Consider the following 15,262-nt stretch of genomic DNA (forward strand, 5'->3'; position numbering starts at 1 on the left):
CGAAGCCGACACATCCCCAACAGAAATGCGTGCCTCCACCTGACCCACGATGCCCATACTCCCTCCGTTAGCAGCAACACATGAATCGAAAACCGGTCGTACCCGCGACGGCGGGATGGATAGGAGATGGAATATAACGTCCGAGATGATAGTGGCGGACGCGCCCGAATCGACCAAAATCCGCACGTCAATCCCCTGTATTGAGCCCGGCATGGTCGAAGACCCAGTAGAGGCTGCGACCACCCTTCGAGCTAGTTTCCGCCACTGTGTCATCGTCTGACGCGGATCCCTTAGAGTCCCCCCCGTTAGAACAGGCCCCCGGAACGCACTCCGACGGTGATGAATGAGATGACAGGCCTTGCCGGGTATCTGATGCGTACCGACTTGCCTGGCGCGGGTGACCCTCCGACGTGGATGGCGCGTCCCTGGTCGGGGACTCCGGGCGAAGAGTTGGACGAGGGCGACTCCGGCAGTCACGCGCGAAATGTCCAAGACGTCCGCAGTGGTAACACGCCAAGTTGGCCCACCACCCAGTTCCCCCGGCGTCCCGGCGATCCATCGACGGGGGCCCCAAGCATGACACCGCTCCCCCTCGAGGAACCCACTGGGCCGCCGCCGCAGTGAGATCGCCAGGCCCCCTCTCGTCCGGGACGAAGATGGCCTTCGACGGTGTCCAACCGACGGCGTCTCCCTCCACGGTTGGACCCCCCTTCCAGGCGGCCATTTGCGCCCAACGGCGCAAGTTGAACTGCGCGTCGAGGCACTTGGCAGCCAACCGGGAGGTCAGCTGCTCATGGCCGCACACGGGCAGTGGAATGCCCAGGTCCTTGGACAGCTTTAACATCTTACCCAGTATCAAGGGCTCCAACAAGTCGGGCTCGGTCTCGGGATACGCTGCCATGGCCAGCTCAACCACAGCGCCGCGGAAGGCCACAGGTTACTCCTCCGGCGCCCGTTGTCTCTGGACAAATCTACGGTGTGCGTCGTCCAGAGGCTCGTATGCTTCCGCCATCTCGAACGCCCCTTTCAGCGTTGCCTTCTTCGCAGCCGCGATGGAGCGGAAAAATTTCAAGGACTTGTCATCCAGGAGCATCGGCAGAACCTCCAAGGCCTCTGCATCCATCCACTTGGCGGATCGGACAGCCGACTCAAAACGCCAAGCGAATGCGCTCCAATCCCCACCGACTGTAAATTCTTTAATAGTCGTCAGACAATGGCTGCGAGTCCCCGAGCTGCTGTCATCCGAAGTGGGCGCCCCACGTGGCGGTGACAAGATGGCGGCTTCCCGCCATTCAGTCGTGGCCACTCCCAAGATGGCGGCGTCCTGCCACGTGTCGGGAAAGGCGGGAAGCCTCGCAGAAGCCACAATGGCGGTTGGCTCGGCCCCACCCGAAGTTTCCCCCCGTAAAGGCCCGACGCATGGCTGTCCCGGCATCGTCGCTGGCGTGACCAGGGTGACCAAATCCAGCAAAACGGCCCGTAGCGAATCAATTTGCTCCGCCACGAGCCGCCAGCCGTCCTCGGCGCCCGTCGACGCAGCCACGACCGTGTGAGGTCTTGCCACGTGTGTTCTACCCTACGAGCGGGTCCTCCAATTTTCCCCTCCACATTTCGAAGCAAACGTCTAGATTATTTAGATAATTATTTTTCTGCTGTGGATTTGCATGTGAGAAGTCACTTCGTTGAGCTATCATTTGTGGCCAGGTCGTTTCTGCAAAAGACGCTAATAGCTCAGTGGGCTTTACCTAGTAAGATAAAAAAAAACTTTTATTCGTAAAAATGTTTCAAGTGATTTGTTTACCTTGCCTATAATTTGCACTCCTGTCGTGTTTTTGCATTATTTGTTGTTGTAACGTTCTGATCAACCCCTACTGGACATCTCTGAAAAATAGCTTCATAGCTCGTCAGATTCCTCCTCCAATATCAATAAATATTCCGATTCTGATCTTGCCACGGAGACCATTCCCATTCTCTCGTTGGCTCCACCAACTTGTCTGCTAAAATTGCTTGCAGGGTTTCGTACCGTCGGCTCATTGCTGAGAGTGGCAGCAGTGCCGGCGGCGAGGTGAGAGCGGGCATCAGAACCTCGAGCTGTTGCCAAACGCACAAAGCGGATGCCAAAAACGCTCGTTAATGGAATTGGCCATCTGTTCCTCATGCAGGACGCTCCTGAAGAAAAAAAATTAGTCTTGAGACTCACTGATGCTTTACTGGGTAAATAAAGGTCATCATCATAATTATCATCATTACCATCGCCTCATCAGATGGTGCAAACTAAGCAAGGTTAAGGCCGGATCGCGCGTGGATGAGCGCCCATAATACATAACGGGTGTAGAGGCTGTAAGCCTGCTATACTTTGTGGCTGGTGTAGCAGCATTTTGTTGTTGCATTGAACTTCTATGCTCCCAGGTTTATGTAGCCCGCCTTCACCAACTCGCACCGTCCGGTGTAGTGAAATGTGGTTACACAACAAACAAATACTCTTCATCAATACTCTTTGGTTCTTTCTTTCATCAAGCAAAAGACTCAAAACGAGCCCGTACATCATTTCCATCATCCTAATTACCTATTCTATTACTTTGTCACCACTGGAGGTAATGTGGGTTTTCTGTGGGCACTCCAACTTTTTGTCACGTGTGAAACCTAACACTCATTCATGGAATTGGCCAAAACATCCCCACAATGTTGGTTTATATTTTAAGGCCTTGAGAGGGCTGTGCCTCCACTTAATATAAAACAATATATATATATATTTTTTTACCAGGTAAAGCCCACTGAGCTATATAATTATTTTCCAGAAGCGACCTCGCCACAAATTGTAGATCAACGAAGTGGCTTATCACGTGTTTCTCAATGTGGAGGGGAAAACCGGAGGACCCAGAGAAGAATCCATGCTACCACGGGGAGAGAGAGACACGCAAACTCCAAATATACAGGAGGCGTCGGAGTCGGGATCGAACCCACGTCCTCCTGCGTACCAGGCGAAGTAGTTAACATATCGCATTGTCATATTGTTTTGTGTTCGTTTTGCAAAGAGCTCTGGGCAGAGAGCAGTTTGCTGAAAACGTTGGGGTCCAAAAACCTCATTGGGAAAAAAATTAACACCCGAAGGACCAGGGGAGGACATGAATGAGTGTGGAGAGGCCCTCTACATGGAAGCTGTTTTTCACGCTACGTAATTTATTACCGCCTCAGTGAGCCTCATAAATTAGGCATCGGTAAATTAACATCCCTTTAAATAATGCCCGTCCATCACTCGTGACCACACTCAACCGCGCGGCTCTTCCGCGGGGCCGGGCCTTGCCTAAACGAGACAATACTGCTCCTGCCAAAGGCTAAATTCAATTAAGCCGCAAACACCATTATAGATAGTGTACTTTATATATAAAAAAAACTAAAAAAAAATTGTACATATTTACAATGTCGGCCAGCATCTGCCCAATTCTTAACGAGTATTCTTTGGGCCTTTCAGTAAAGTCACGGAGATAGGTACAAATTAATAAAAATAATACATATAAAATAAACAAAAACTACGACGTTTCGATCACAACACAAGCGATCGTCCTGATGATCGTCCTGACGATCGTTTGTGTTGTGATCGAAACGTCGTAGTTTTTTGTTTATTTTCTCTGTATTATTGTTATTAATTTGTATCTATCTACGTGACTTTACCGAAAGACCCAAATAATATTAATCCCTGCAGTCACGAAAGCTTTAAGTCAAGATTATTAACGAATAGTTTGCATTACAAAAAAATGTATAACAGTCGAATGCAAAAGGGCAGAAAAAAACCCTTGGTTAAGAACGTCCTAACAAAAGTGTAGCTTGGTAGAACACAATCCTAGGTATGTCGGCATCGCAGCCAACGGAGGTCGCCTTACGGTGAGACTGACCTCGGCCGTTGTAATTGGGAATTTCCACCAATTGTTGTCAGGGCTGCCAAGCACCGCTCGATGCTCACTTCATCAAACATCTGGACCTTGAGTGGCACGACCCTCGCAAACAAAACAAATCAACAAACGCTTGAGTTGATGTTCGTTTAAAGATGAAGGCGCAGCCCTGCAAGTGCTTGCTCACAACCACTGCCGGTGGAAGGGCTTCACTGGAAAGATCTCGAGAGAAACCCCCTATGGAGACTACTTTGATCTACTCTTCTACGCTCGCCAGATATCCCGATCGACTAACTTAGCGTGGTGTCACCCACCTACTGGACATCTGTGAAAAAGAGCAGTAAAGCTCATCGTATTCCTCCAGTATAAATAAATATTCTGATTCTGATCTGTACTGCTGGGTGGACAGAGGCCGCGGGGGGGGGGGGTTGGAGGTTTAAGACATCTGTCACTAGAGCAAACAGACGGCATATGAATTCGGCAAGTAGTCCCAGTGTACAGTCGATTTTTCTGCAACCCAAAAAACTGGCGTGTCAGCGATCCCTGTGGCAGCGCGAGTGACGCTGGTTGAGGCGAGCCGCCACCTCACCCACTCACCCAACCATCCACGAACCCACCCACTCACCCACCCACTCACCCAACCATTCACCAACCCACCCACTCACCCAACCATTCACCGACCCACCCACTCACCCAACCATTCACCGACCCACCCACTCACCCAACCATTCACCGACCCACCCACTCACCCAACCATTCACCAACCCACCCACTCACCCAACCATTCACCAACCCACCCACTCACCCAACCATTCACCAACCCACCCACTCACCCAACTATTCACCAACCCACCCACTCACCCAACCATTCACCAACCCACCCACTCACCCAACCATTCACCAACCCACCCACTCACCCAACTATTCACCAACCCACCCACTCACCCAACCATTCACCAACCCACCCACTCACCCAACCATTCACCAACCCACCCACTCACCCAACCATTCACCAACCCACCCACTCACCCAAACATTCACCAACCCACCCACTCACCCAAACATTCACCAACCCACCCACTCACCCAACCATTCACCAACCCACCCACTCACCCAACCATTCACCAACCCACCCACTCACCCAACCATTCACCAACCCACCCACTCACCCAACCATTCACCAACCCACCCACTCACCCAAACATTCACCAACCCACCCACTCACCCAACCATTCGCCAACCCACCCACTCACCCAAACATTCACCAACCCACCCACTCACCCAAACATTCACCAACCCACCCACTCACCCAACCATTCACCAACCCACCCACTCACCCAACCATTCACCAACCCACCCACTCACCCAACCATTCACCAACCCACTCACCCAACCATTCACCAACCCACCCACTCACCCAACCATTCACCCAACCATTCACCAACCCACCCACTCACCCAACCATTCACCAACCCACCCACTCACCCAACCATTCACCAACCCACCCACTCACCCAACCATTCACCAACCCACCCACTCACCCAAACATTCACCAACCCACCCACTCACCCAACCATTCACCAACCCACCCACTCACCCAAACATTCACCAACCCACTGACCACAAGCGACGTGCGCATTGCGGAGTCGGCCGGCCCAATATATACGTCACCATCGCTCGCTCGCTCGCCCTCCATCCTTCTTCACTCGTCAGCGAACAAAGCCCCCCCCCCCCCCCATCAAGTGCGATCCGCACACACACACACGGAACAAAATAATATCTCAGCTCAGCTTTCTTCTCAGGCGAACAATAGAGAGAGGAGAGATGTGGTGGGAGGGAGCGGTGGCAATTACGTGAGGATTCGTGACGCCAGGATTAGATGCGCCGCTGGTGTGAGCGAGCGAGCATGCGTGCGTGCGTGCGAGCGTGCGCCGTGACACGTTGGTGTTGTGCGCGCGCGTGCCCCTTTTGGGATCGCGACCTCAAAAGCGCACTTCTCCGAATGTCGCAGCGTGTCGATTTTTAGCGCGGTAGTCCCGCCGCACACCATTGCTACGAGCGGGCTCACCTGTAAAGTGCTGATTTCAAAACAAAACTATTCAATATGTTTTGCCAGGTAAGGCCCCAATGAGCTATTTATAGCTGTTTGTCAAAAGCGACCCAGCGATCGCAAATTATAGCTCAACCAAGTGGCTCATAAGGTAGGAATGTATAGCGTGCCAAATGCTCTCTAAACGCGTGTTGATTATAAATGTGGAGGGAAAAGATTGAGGACCCGGAGAAAAATCCACACGACCACGGGGAGAACATGCAAACTACAAATATACAGCAGGCGTCAGGGTCGGGGGATCGAACCCACAACCTCCTTCATACCAGGCGAGGTAGTTAACATCTCGCTACCGTGGCGAGTGATGATCCGTGTTGGTCCTGGGGCCTCCATCACCACCGCAAAACCTTCACCGACTCAACCCGCATTGACGCACTGACAAGCGTGGTGGTGGTAAATAGTCAAATAACTCCAGTGACCGGACATGACGTGGGGAGGTCTTCATCCAGCAGTGGACTGGCATAGGGCTATACATTTTATTATTATATGAAGCTCATTATGATTGGTTAGCGAATCTCCACTCTCCGCATCCATATCCGCGCTAATCGTAGGGATTCAACATTTCTGTGACAATGAGCTAGGACCTTCGTAGGAAAGTAACTGTCGCGACTTACCCCGAAAAAATGGAATCGTATTTTATCGATCCTGGAGAATGATGTTGATTGGTGGTTGATACGCAGAAGTTGACCTGCACGATTCAGATTCACAGTCTTCTGATTTAGAGTTTGGTCATCTGTGTCACCGTCGCAAAAAAAAATCATATATATTTTAAATATCACGCTGGTCTATGTGGCGAGATCGACAGTTATTCAAAGACAATGCTCTATCTCTCTCTTTCTCTCTCTGAAATTGTTACTGCTGACCCATTTTTTCAGTGCCGCTGCTGTCCCGAATGTTCTTTGTAGAATAGGGTCCGTAACGTGCTGTTTTCAATCTGCAGCTCTTTTGAATGTTTCCATTCAGTGTTAATCTCCATTCAATGTAATTTTAACAAAGAGCTAATTCGGTAGGTGCTGCATTGTTGCATGAGTCTTGTGTATTACTCAACCCATCATCTCCCTGTGTTAGATAAAGTAAGAACTGTACTACTTTTCTGGAAGTCAAAATCAGTTCTGCTGTTTGATAGATGAGCCCCTCCCACCACCATAGGAATTTACACCACTAATTCTGATAAGCACCACCCCATGCTCATCTGAGCAGAAATACATTTTCAAATGAAACTCCTTGATTTGCTTTTCATACATGTTTCAAATATCACTTTTATTTAAACACGCAGTATACGTGCGTAGAGGATGTCCAAAGATAATCCTCACACTTTATGCAATCCACGAAAGTTCATGTACTCATCTCACTTCACACATTCCCCTCCGCCTCGGTCGGGGAACAACGTATGAGGACAATTGGTTGTACCCTTTCTGGTAATAAAACAGGAGGTGCTAAGATGTTAAAACACCAAACATAAACCTTTTGCAAGGAATCGTATCTGCATTAACCACGCATACTTGTGGTGAACATGCAAACAAAAGGTCCAATGACGGGGAATAACGTGGCAGCATTCCGAACTTGGTGGGAGGACGTGGTCATTTGAGAGGCCCAGTGACAACAAATACAAAGATCCCCCGTATAGCCTTAACAGACTGTCGGGGCAAGTGCTGTTGGCGAGCACCTATGAAGGCCGCCACGGCACACAAAGGGGTGGGGTGGGCAATACTACGCCCGGGCGCCTTTGTCTCCCCAGTTTGGATGTTTACGTAGTGAGTTCAACTGAGTCGCAGACGTACTCTTTGGAGGCAACACATGTATTAACACCAACACACGGGGTAACTGCCCCTTAACAGAACAACAACCTATGGTGGTGACCACCAGGCTAATTACACTAATTACACCGTAACTAGCTACAACGGACCGCAGCTTGGGTCCAGGTCCACGATTTGGAGACTCTGTAGGATGTAGAATGTAGATTTCTTCAGGATGAACAACAGCAGCCGGTCCCTCCTCGGGGACCCGGCTTATATCCTCTGTGGCGGAACTGGCCCCGCCCTTAGCCACGACCACCTTCTAGAATCCTCGAGCAGGAACTCGACCCTGACACGTGACCACCCCTAGCCCCCACTTGGGGGCCCTGTGTAGCAGAGGCGTAGCTAGAGGAGGCAGGGGGGTACATATGTCCCCGGGCGCCAAGGTAAAGGGGCGCCAAAATGAGGCTTACAACGTTACATTATAACTTATTGCGGCGGGCGCGGCAACCTGAAACTACTGCACAAATCTACACCTCAACCTAAAAGTTTATATATCCCGCCACACACAGCCTACATGTCATGTAATTACATTTTGGTGCGCGCGCCTATTAAGAACTTACATGGAAGAACGTCCCAAACAACAGACAGGCGCAGTCTTTCAGCCTTAGTCACTGGCCTGTTTTTTGGTGGCGGAAACTACGACGGCCTATTTTTAGTTCTTATTAGTGACACCACGCTCCAGGCGGCTGCAGTAGCCAGAGCAGCCCACGCACGTCAACATAGCGTGGCCTTCATTTAGCAGCATTTACTACAAGGCTCACTTTTACGTGTACGTCGCTCGTACTTATATTTGAACTGACCTAAGAGCCGAGCCATGCTCACTGGCGGACACTAAGTGAGAGTGTTACTGTGTTAGCTAGACCACCGTGCCACGACTACAAGCCACCGGACGAGCGTCAACCTCGGCGGGTAAGTCTATGCCGTTACATGGCCGCGTACGACCGACAGTATAAGCTTATAGGTGGTGGCGTCCAAAGCGGCGACCTATTTTGGTTACTTGAACAACAAGAGGTATGTTTTATGATATTTTTTGATAAATAAATTAAAACAACATTTTTTATATAGAATCAAATTTAGTATATCGATATTTTTAAATATCTGCAGCATAATCTGCCTTTAAGCGTATAAATTATGTACTTTTAATCTGCATGTATAGCCTATTATTATAATAATGATTTATTGTAGTAGCACTATGCCAGTGCCACTATGTTATTGTCTAGGCCAGGGGTCGGCAACCTGCGGCTCCGGAGCCGCATGCGGCTCTTTTGAACCTTGACCGCGGCTCCGGGGCGGATGCTAGCGAGGGGAGGAGGCGCACTGTGACACCTGCTCTGGCGTTGCCGCTGCTGACAGGTCGCCGTTCCGCTCCACACTGCCCGCCCGGTGACAGGCAATAACGTTGCCGTTGCTTTGTCACATGTTTGGAAGAAGTAAAAACCTTCCTGGGCAGCAAAGAGCTCACCTTTGCTGAGCTGGAACAGCCAGAGTGGCTGGAAAAATTACATTTTATGGTAGACATGACAGCACATCTAAACACGCTAAATACAACCCTTCAGGGGAAAGGAGGCACAGCCCTGCACATGCTGGAGGAGGTTTTGGCATTCGAGCGCAAGTTGACAGTGTTTGTCAAAGATTTACAGAGAGGTACACTGTCTCACTTTCCCTCTTTGAGAGAGTTCAAACAAAGTCATGATACGATAAATTTGGAATATTTCAAGTCTGCAATCACCACAATGCAAAGTTCGTTTGGGAAACGATTCTGTGAGTTCAGAGAGGAAAAAACGACATTATCCTTCCCTGTCACTCCCCTGGCGATCGATCCATCCCTATTGAATATGACTGCATTTGCAGGTGTAAGTCAACCTGATCTTGAGATGGAACTGGCCGATATAGCCGACAAAGATATATGGGTGTCCAAGTTCAAATGCTTGACCTCTACTCTTGAGGATGTTGCCCGTCAGAAGGCCATTCTGGCTCAGAATCATAAATGGAGTGATATTGAAAACCTTCCCAAACAGGACAAACTTGTATTCGAAACATGGAATGCCATCCCCAACACTTATATAAACATGAAAAAGTATGCATTTGGAGTCCTGTCGATCTTCGGCTCCACATATGTATGTGAGCAGGTCTTCTCCAACATGAACTATATTAAAAACAAACATCGATCACGCCTCACAGATGACAGCTTGCAAGCCTGTGTGAAAATGAAGGTGACGTCTTACAGCCCTGATGTGCAGACACTGTGCACTGAGGTTCAGGAGCAAAAATCCCATTAACCAGGTAATTTAGATATTAATTTGCAAAAATATATTTTACATTGTTAAGTGAAAAAGTCCTTTTTTTATTCAGATTGACAGCTGACTGCACGATCCTGTATATAGCAATAAGGTAAGAAACAATATATACAGTGTTATATTTGTTTTAATAGTTGCAATGGTTTTGCGGCTCCCAGTTTATTTTTTCCTTCGGAAACGGGTCCAAGTGGCTCTTTATGTCTTAAAGGTTGCAGACCCCTGGTCTAGGCCTACACATATTTTTTTCACTTCAGTGTACTCCGTGATATAATAATATATTTATAATTTTTGTCAGCCATGTCAGGAAGAAAACGAAGTGGCGCTCAATGTCGTAAAATAAAAAAAGAAGCTGAAATGGCATCAAAAATGTCAAGTACATTACTGGCTAGCTTTTTAAAGATAGCCAAGAAGAAAGAAGCTGAAGCTGCAAACTCCAACTCTTCAGAATCAGAAGATGGCGGCTATCAACCACCTATTTCAGAGCATGTAAACGAGAAGGTTGAAGACATTGCGGACTCGGAGAAAAATATGGTTCAGACAGATGTTACTGTCTATGCTGAGGAAGACTCCGAAAACACTGAAGACCAGGGCGTCGTCATTGAACAGGTTCAACATGATGATGAACTTGTTGACAGTAACGGGGAAGATGAGATAGAAGAATCTTCTGATAGAAGAGCTGAAAATACTCATGTATGATGCTGTTCCTGCTGTACTAAGGTTTCACGATGTTGGCTACTTAGAATTTGATAAAACGACAAAGCTATCGAAAATATCACAGCCTCTTCGCAATGAAATGATTACTCTCGGATCCTTGCCTTTTAAGCACAGAGACAATCTATCATCAGTATCCAGAGAACGTTAAATTACATCAGCATGGTTTAAACGCCGACTAGCGAACGGAGAGCAAGTCAATCGTTCGTGGCTATTATATTCACCAATCAATAAAGCTGCTTACTGTTTTTGTTGTCTATTATTTACATCATCGAGTTCAAACTCACGAGCTTCGTTTGAGCTAACAAACGGTTTCAACAAGTGGAGAAAGCCAGAAAAACTAAATTCTCGTGAAAACAATCCTAGCCACCGCACAGCTTTTACTTCTCCTCCGAACGAAGGATAATTGATGGCACTGGAATTGATGCAGTGGTTCAAGCTCAAATTCATTTGGAAAAACAACGTTGGCGAGATATATTGCAAAGAATACTCACCTGTATTAAGTTTCTGGTTTCACAAAATTTCGCACTACGTGGCCATGAGGAAAATTTGAATGCGGATGAGGATAAAATTGTTTGAAACTTTCTCGCGCTGATCAAACTCGTTGCTCAGTATGACCCATTGTTAGCAAAACACGTACAGCACGCAGGAGAAAATCCGGGATCAGTTTCTTATTTGTCACCGGAAATCCAGAATGAATTTATCCACATACTTGCGTCGACTGTAAAGAACCAATTGTTGAGTGATATCAGGAAAAACAAGTACTACGGTATCTTACTTGACTCAACTCCTGATCTAGGTCAGCGGGAACAGCTTTCTCAGGTCATAAGATTTGTGGATGTGGATTTTCAAACTAAAAAAGTATCAAAGAATCAATTTTAGGTTATATCGAGATATATGCAAAAGATGCAGCAAGCCTAGAAAGAGTCATCGTCGAGAGACTGAAATCTGACAACATACCTCTAGCCGACTGTCGGGCACAATGTTATGACAATGCTGCTGTGATGACTGGGCATATATCCGGCCTTCAACAACGAATATGTGACAAAAATCACAGAGCATTGTTTGTCAACTGTGACAACCACAGCTTAAACTTAGCAGGAGTACACTCAGCTAAACAGGATCCACTTGTCACATTTTCTGGAATAGTTGAAAGTATATATTTGTTTTTCTCTCGTTCAACAATTCGTTGGGAAGAGTTAAAAAAAAGCTGTGCCCATCACAGTAAAGCGGGAGTTTGAAACACGCTGGAGTGCACGATCAGAAGCTGTTAAAGCAATCTGAGGGACTGGATGAACTAGTAGGGCTGCTAGACAAATTATCTGAGGACGTAACTATGACGCCTGAAACCAGAAGTGATGCAGAACAGTTACAGGCATGCGTATTAAATTTTAACTTCATAGTTTTATTACATTTCTGGAATGTCATTCTTGGAAAAATGTATCGTGTTCAGAAGCGCTTACAGGATCCTACTATGAATTTCAAGGAAGCAGCAACTGATCTTGAATCTTTGGAGCATGTATTTGTCAAGCTTCGTGATGATTTGAGCCAAGTTGCTGTAGAAAACGCCAAAACAAGATGCACAGCCTGGGGGATCGATGTGGACAGAAGAATTAGGCGACGTCGGAAGATGCCAGGAGAACTGGCAATAGATGCAGGACTTTCAGCAGAAGAAGAAATTGTGCGCGTTATGAAGGGCGTATTTGATCGACTTCAACAGGAGATGTCAACACGGTTTTTACGACTAAAAGACCTGAACACACAATTTTGATTTCTGCTGGACGTCAAAACTCTTCTATCCGACACCGATGTCGATGCAATTCGTCGAAATTGCACAGATTTTGGAAATTTCTATGACACCGACATCAATGGCCACGAACTTTTCACAGAAATTGGAGATTGCAAAATGCTGCTCAGTAACCGGAATGAAGTTCTACCAGAAACTCCTTTGGATCTTCTTGGTTTTATTGTGTTTTATGGAGACGACATATTTCCGAATTTGCGAATTTCACTGCAAATTTGATTAACAATAGCAGTTTCAATTGCAAGCTGTGAGCGGTCGTTCAGCAAATTGAAACTTATTTTGTCGTATTTGCGGCTTCAATGGGACAAGATCGTCTCAGCGATCTTGCTCTTCTTAGCGTTGAAAGAGAAACATTGGAAAAAACTGATTTTGATTACGTGATTGACCAGTTTGCGACAGTGAAATCAAGAAAATGTCATCATTTGTAGACTATGTCAACCAGTCTACGACAGTGACTGAGTGAGCCATGAAATATAATTTCTATTGCTTCTTCAAATACAATGTTTCATTAAAATTTTAATTGTTATTCCTTATTCGATGTAATAGGAAAATGTGATTAAATATCCTAGCTACGCCTCTGCTGTGTAGACCAGAGTGCCATGGCCCTTAGTAACCCCATTTCCATGGCCAGCACTCCCGCACCCTATCATGGAGGGGCCGGCACTGCACACAGAGCGTGGTGCCATCCAGCACAGCCGGTGAGCGCTCACCGAGCCCCTCTAGGGCCGGCACTGCACCCACATCCACGTGGTGTCCGCGATGTCCCTACATCGCACACCGTGCCTCTCTAGGGCCAGCATCACACAGTGACTACCGCGATGTCACGACATTTATTCACTGCACGAGGTTTTACTCGTTTAAGGGTGAGTCGACCTCGGGGAGAGCCCAGGACCGCATCGATTCTTCGCCACCGTTATGCGTTCGGAGCACAGTTCGCTCACCACTGCACGACCGTTTCTCCGACAAACAAAGATCCCCCATATAGCCTTAGCGGAATATTGGGGACAAGTGCTGTTGGCGCACACCTATGAAGGCCAACACGGTACACGAGGGAGTGGGTGAGTGGCCAGCGGCATGCATACACGCGCGCGCGCGACCACGCAGAACCAGTTCACTGGGAAACCCATTTACGAGCAAGGGGAGCAAGCGAGTTGGCTTCCTGTGGCGGCTGCTGCTGCCGCTGGCTGGAGTGCTCGGCCGCTCGCTCGCCGCGCGTCTCCTCTTGATCGATATCAGCGGCACGTGGAGTGTGTCCCTCAAAAGCCGGACGCGGCGCGAAGGACGCAGGCCATCCCCGTGCGCCGGTAGATGGCAGCCCCGTCCCAGCCCCCCCCCCAGCACCCCCTCGCCCCCACAGCCCTCGCTGCCTCTCACCCTGCCCCCTCCCCCCCAAATCTGCATGGCTCGCTCTTCCGACGTGACCCTTTAATGTATTTATTTTTTGTTCCGTCGTGCCACTGTAACCGCGTTAGAGGGGTCGGGAGGGGTCGCGTGTGTGCGTGTGTCTGTGTGATGTGTATATGTTGGGGGAGCACGGTTAAAATCGGTGACGAATATCTGAACCTCTCCTGGGCCTCCCCTAGGTCTAATCAGCCTCAAATGAGGACCTGGTGCGATATGTAGCAAACAACGCCACTCGGGGACAAAGGCGGCCGGGCGTGGTGCTGGCCACCCACTCCTGTGCAGGCTTTCATAGGTGCCACTCGCTAACAGCTCTTGCCCCAACAGTCTATTCAGATTATACGGAGGATCTTTGTTGTATGTACGTGTGTGGCCCGGTCGTAATGGCTTTTTTTGTTTTGAGCCGTCAGTCATGCGGCTAACGTTAAACAGGCTCAAAACAAAGCTGTAGCCTCGAACAGTATTCCCCTGCCACGAAATACACTCCCCACCCCACACGCGCGCCTGCGAGAGAGAGCGGCATAATAGGAGTTGGGAGGGTGGTGAGCTAAGGACAGATGGTGGGTGGGCGGGAAGCGGTAGTGTGGCGGTGAGCGCTACGCTGCGCTACGAACCCAGCTACCCGAGTTCGATGCCCGCTCACGGCCAACACCGGTGACGATCATCTGAAGCGGTCCTGGGCCTCCCCGAAGTCGACTCAACCTCAAATGAGTACCTGGTGTGGTGTGTGAAAACCATCGCCACTGGGGAGACAAAGACAACCGGGCGTGGTGCTGATCACCCACAACCTTGTGTGCCGTGCCGGCCTTCATAGGTGCTCGCAACCAGCACTTGCCCCTACAGTCTGTTAAGGCTATATGGGGGAGCTTTGTCTTTGTTTTTTTCGTGTAAGTCTAAAGTCGATATCTGTGTGTGTGAGTCTATATGTGTATTAGTGGGTAAGTCGATGTGTTTGTATGTGTGTGGGTCGATGTCTGTGTGTGTGTAAGTCGATGTGTGTGTCTGTCTTTTTCACCCGGGCAACGCCGGGTACTTCCCGCTAGTCTTACCTATTAAAGGCATTTTTTGTCTGTGTTCGTCTGTCTCTGTGTGGGCGCAACTTGTGAAGGATTTGGCTTGCAAACCATGGAGTTTACGTTTGAAAAAGGTAGCCGGGTACCACGCCGTAAACCTCGAGGTGAGCCAGCACTATTCCGTTTTCCATCCGTCAAATTTAAAGTAGTTAAATTAACTATTTAGTGATATTATTTATT

The 15,262-nt window shown here is 48.5% G+C and overlaps 1 protein-coding gene across 2 annotated transcripts in view; it reads left to right on the forward strand.

Annotated features, from left to right (window-relative positions):
- The window catches only part of PDE11A (phosphodiesterase 11A), a 95,381-nt gene that overhangs the window by 15,278 nt on the left and 64,841 nt on the right, over positions 1-15,262 (forward strand). Inside the window, exon 1 of one of the 2 annotated variants that reach the window (XM_078860085.1) lies at positions 13,662-13,666. The exons of the other annotated variant lie outside the window; for it this stretch is intronic. The gene's annotated coding sequence lies outside the window, so the exon portion shown is untranslated. Of the gene's footprint in view, positions 1-13,661; positions 13,667-15,262 lie in introns of those variants that run through there. 2 annotated transcript variants of the gene reach the window in all.

The sequence above is a fragment of the Lampetra fluviatilis genome, chromosome 1 (assembly GCF_964198595.1).
Source record: "Lampetra fluviatilis chromosome 1, kcLamFluv1.1, whole genome shotgun sequence".
Classification (NCBI taxonomy): domain Eukaryota; kingdom Metazoa; phylum Chordata; class Hyperoartia; order Petromyzontiformes; family Petromyzontidae; genus Lampetra; species Lampetra fluviatilis.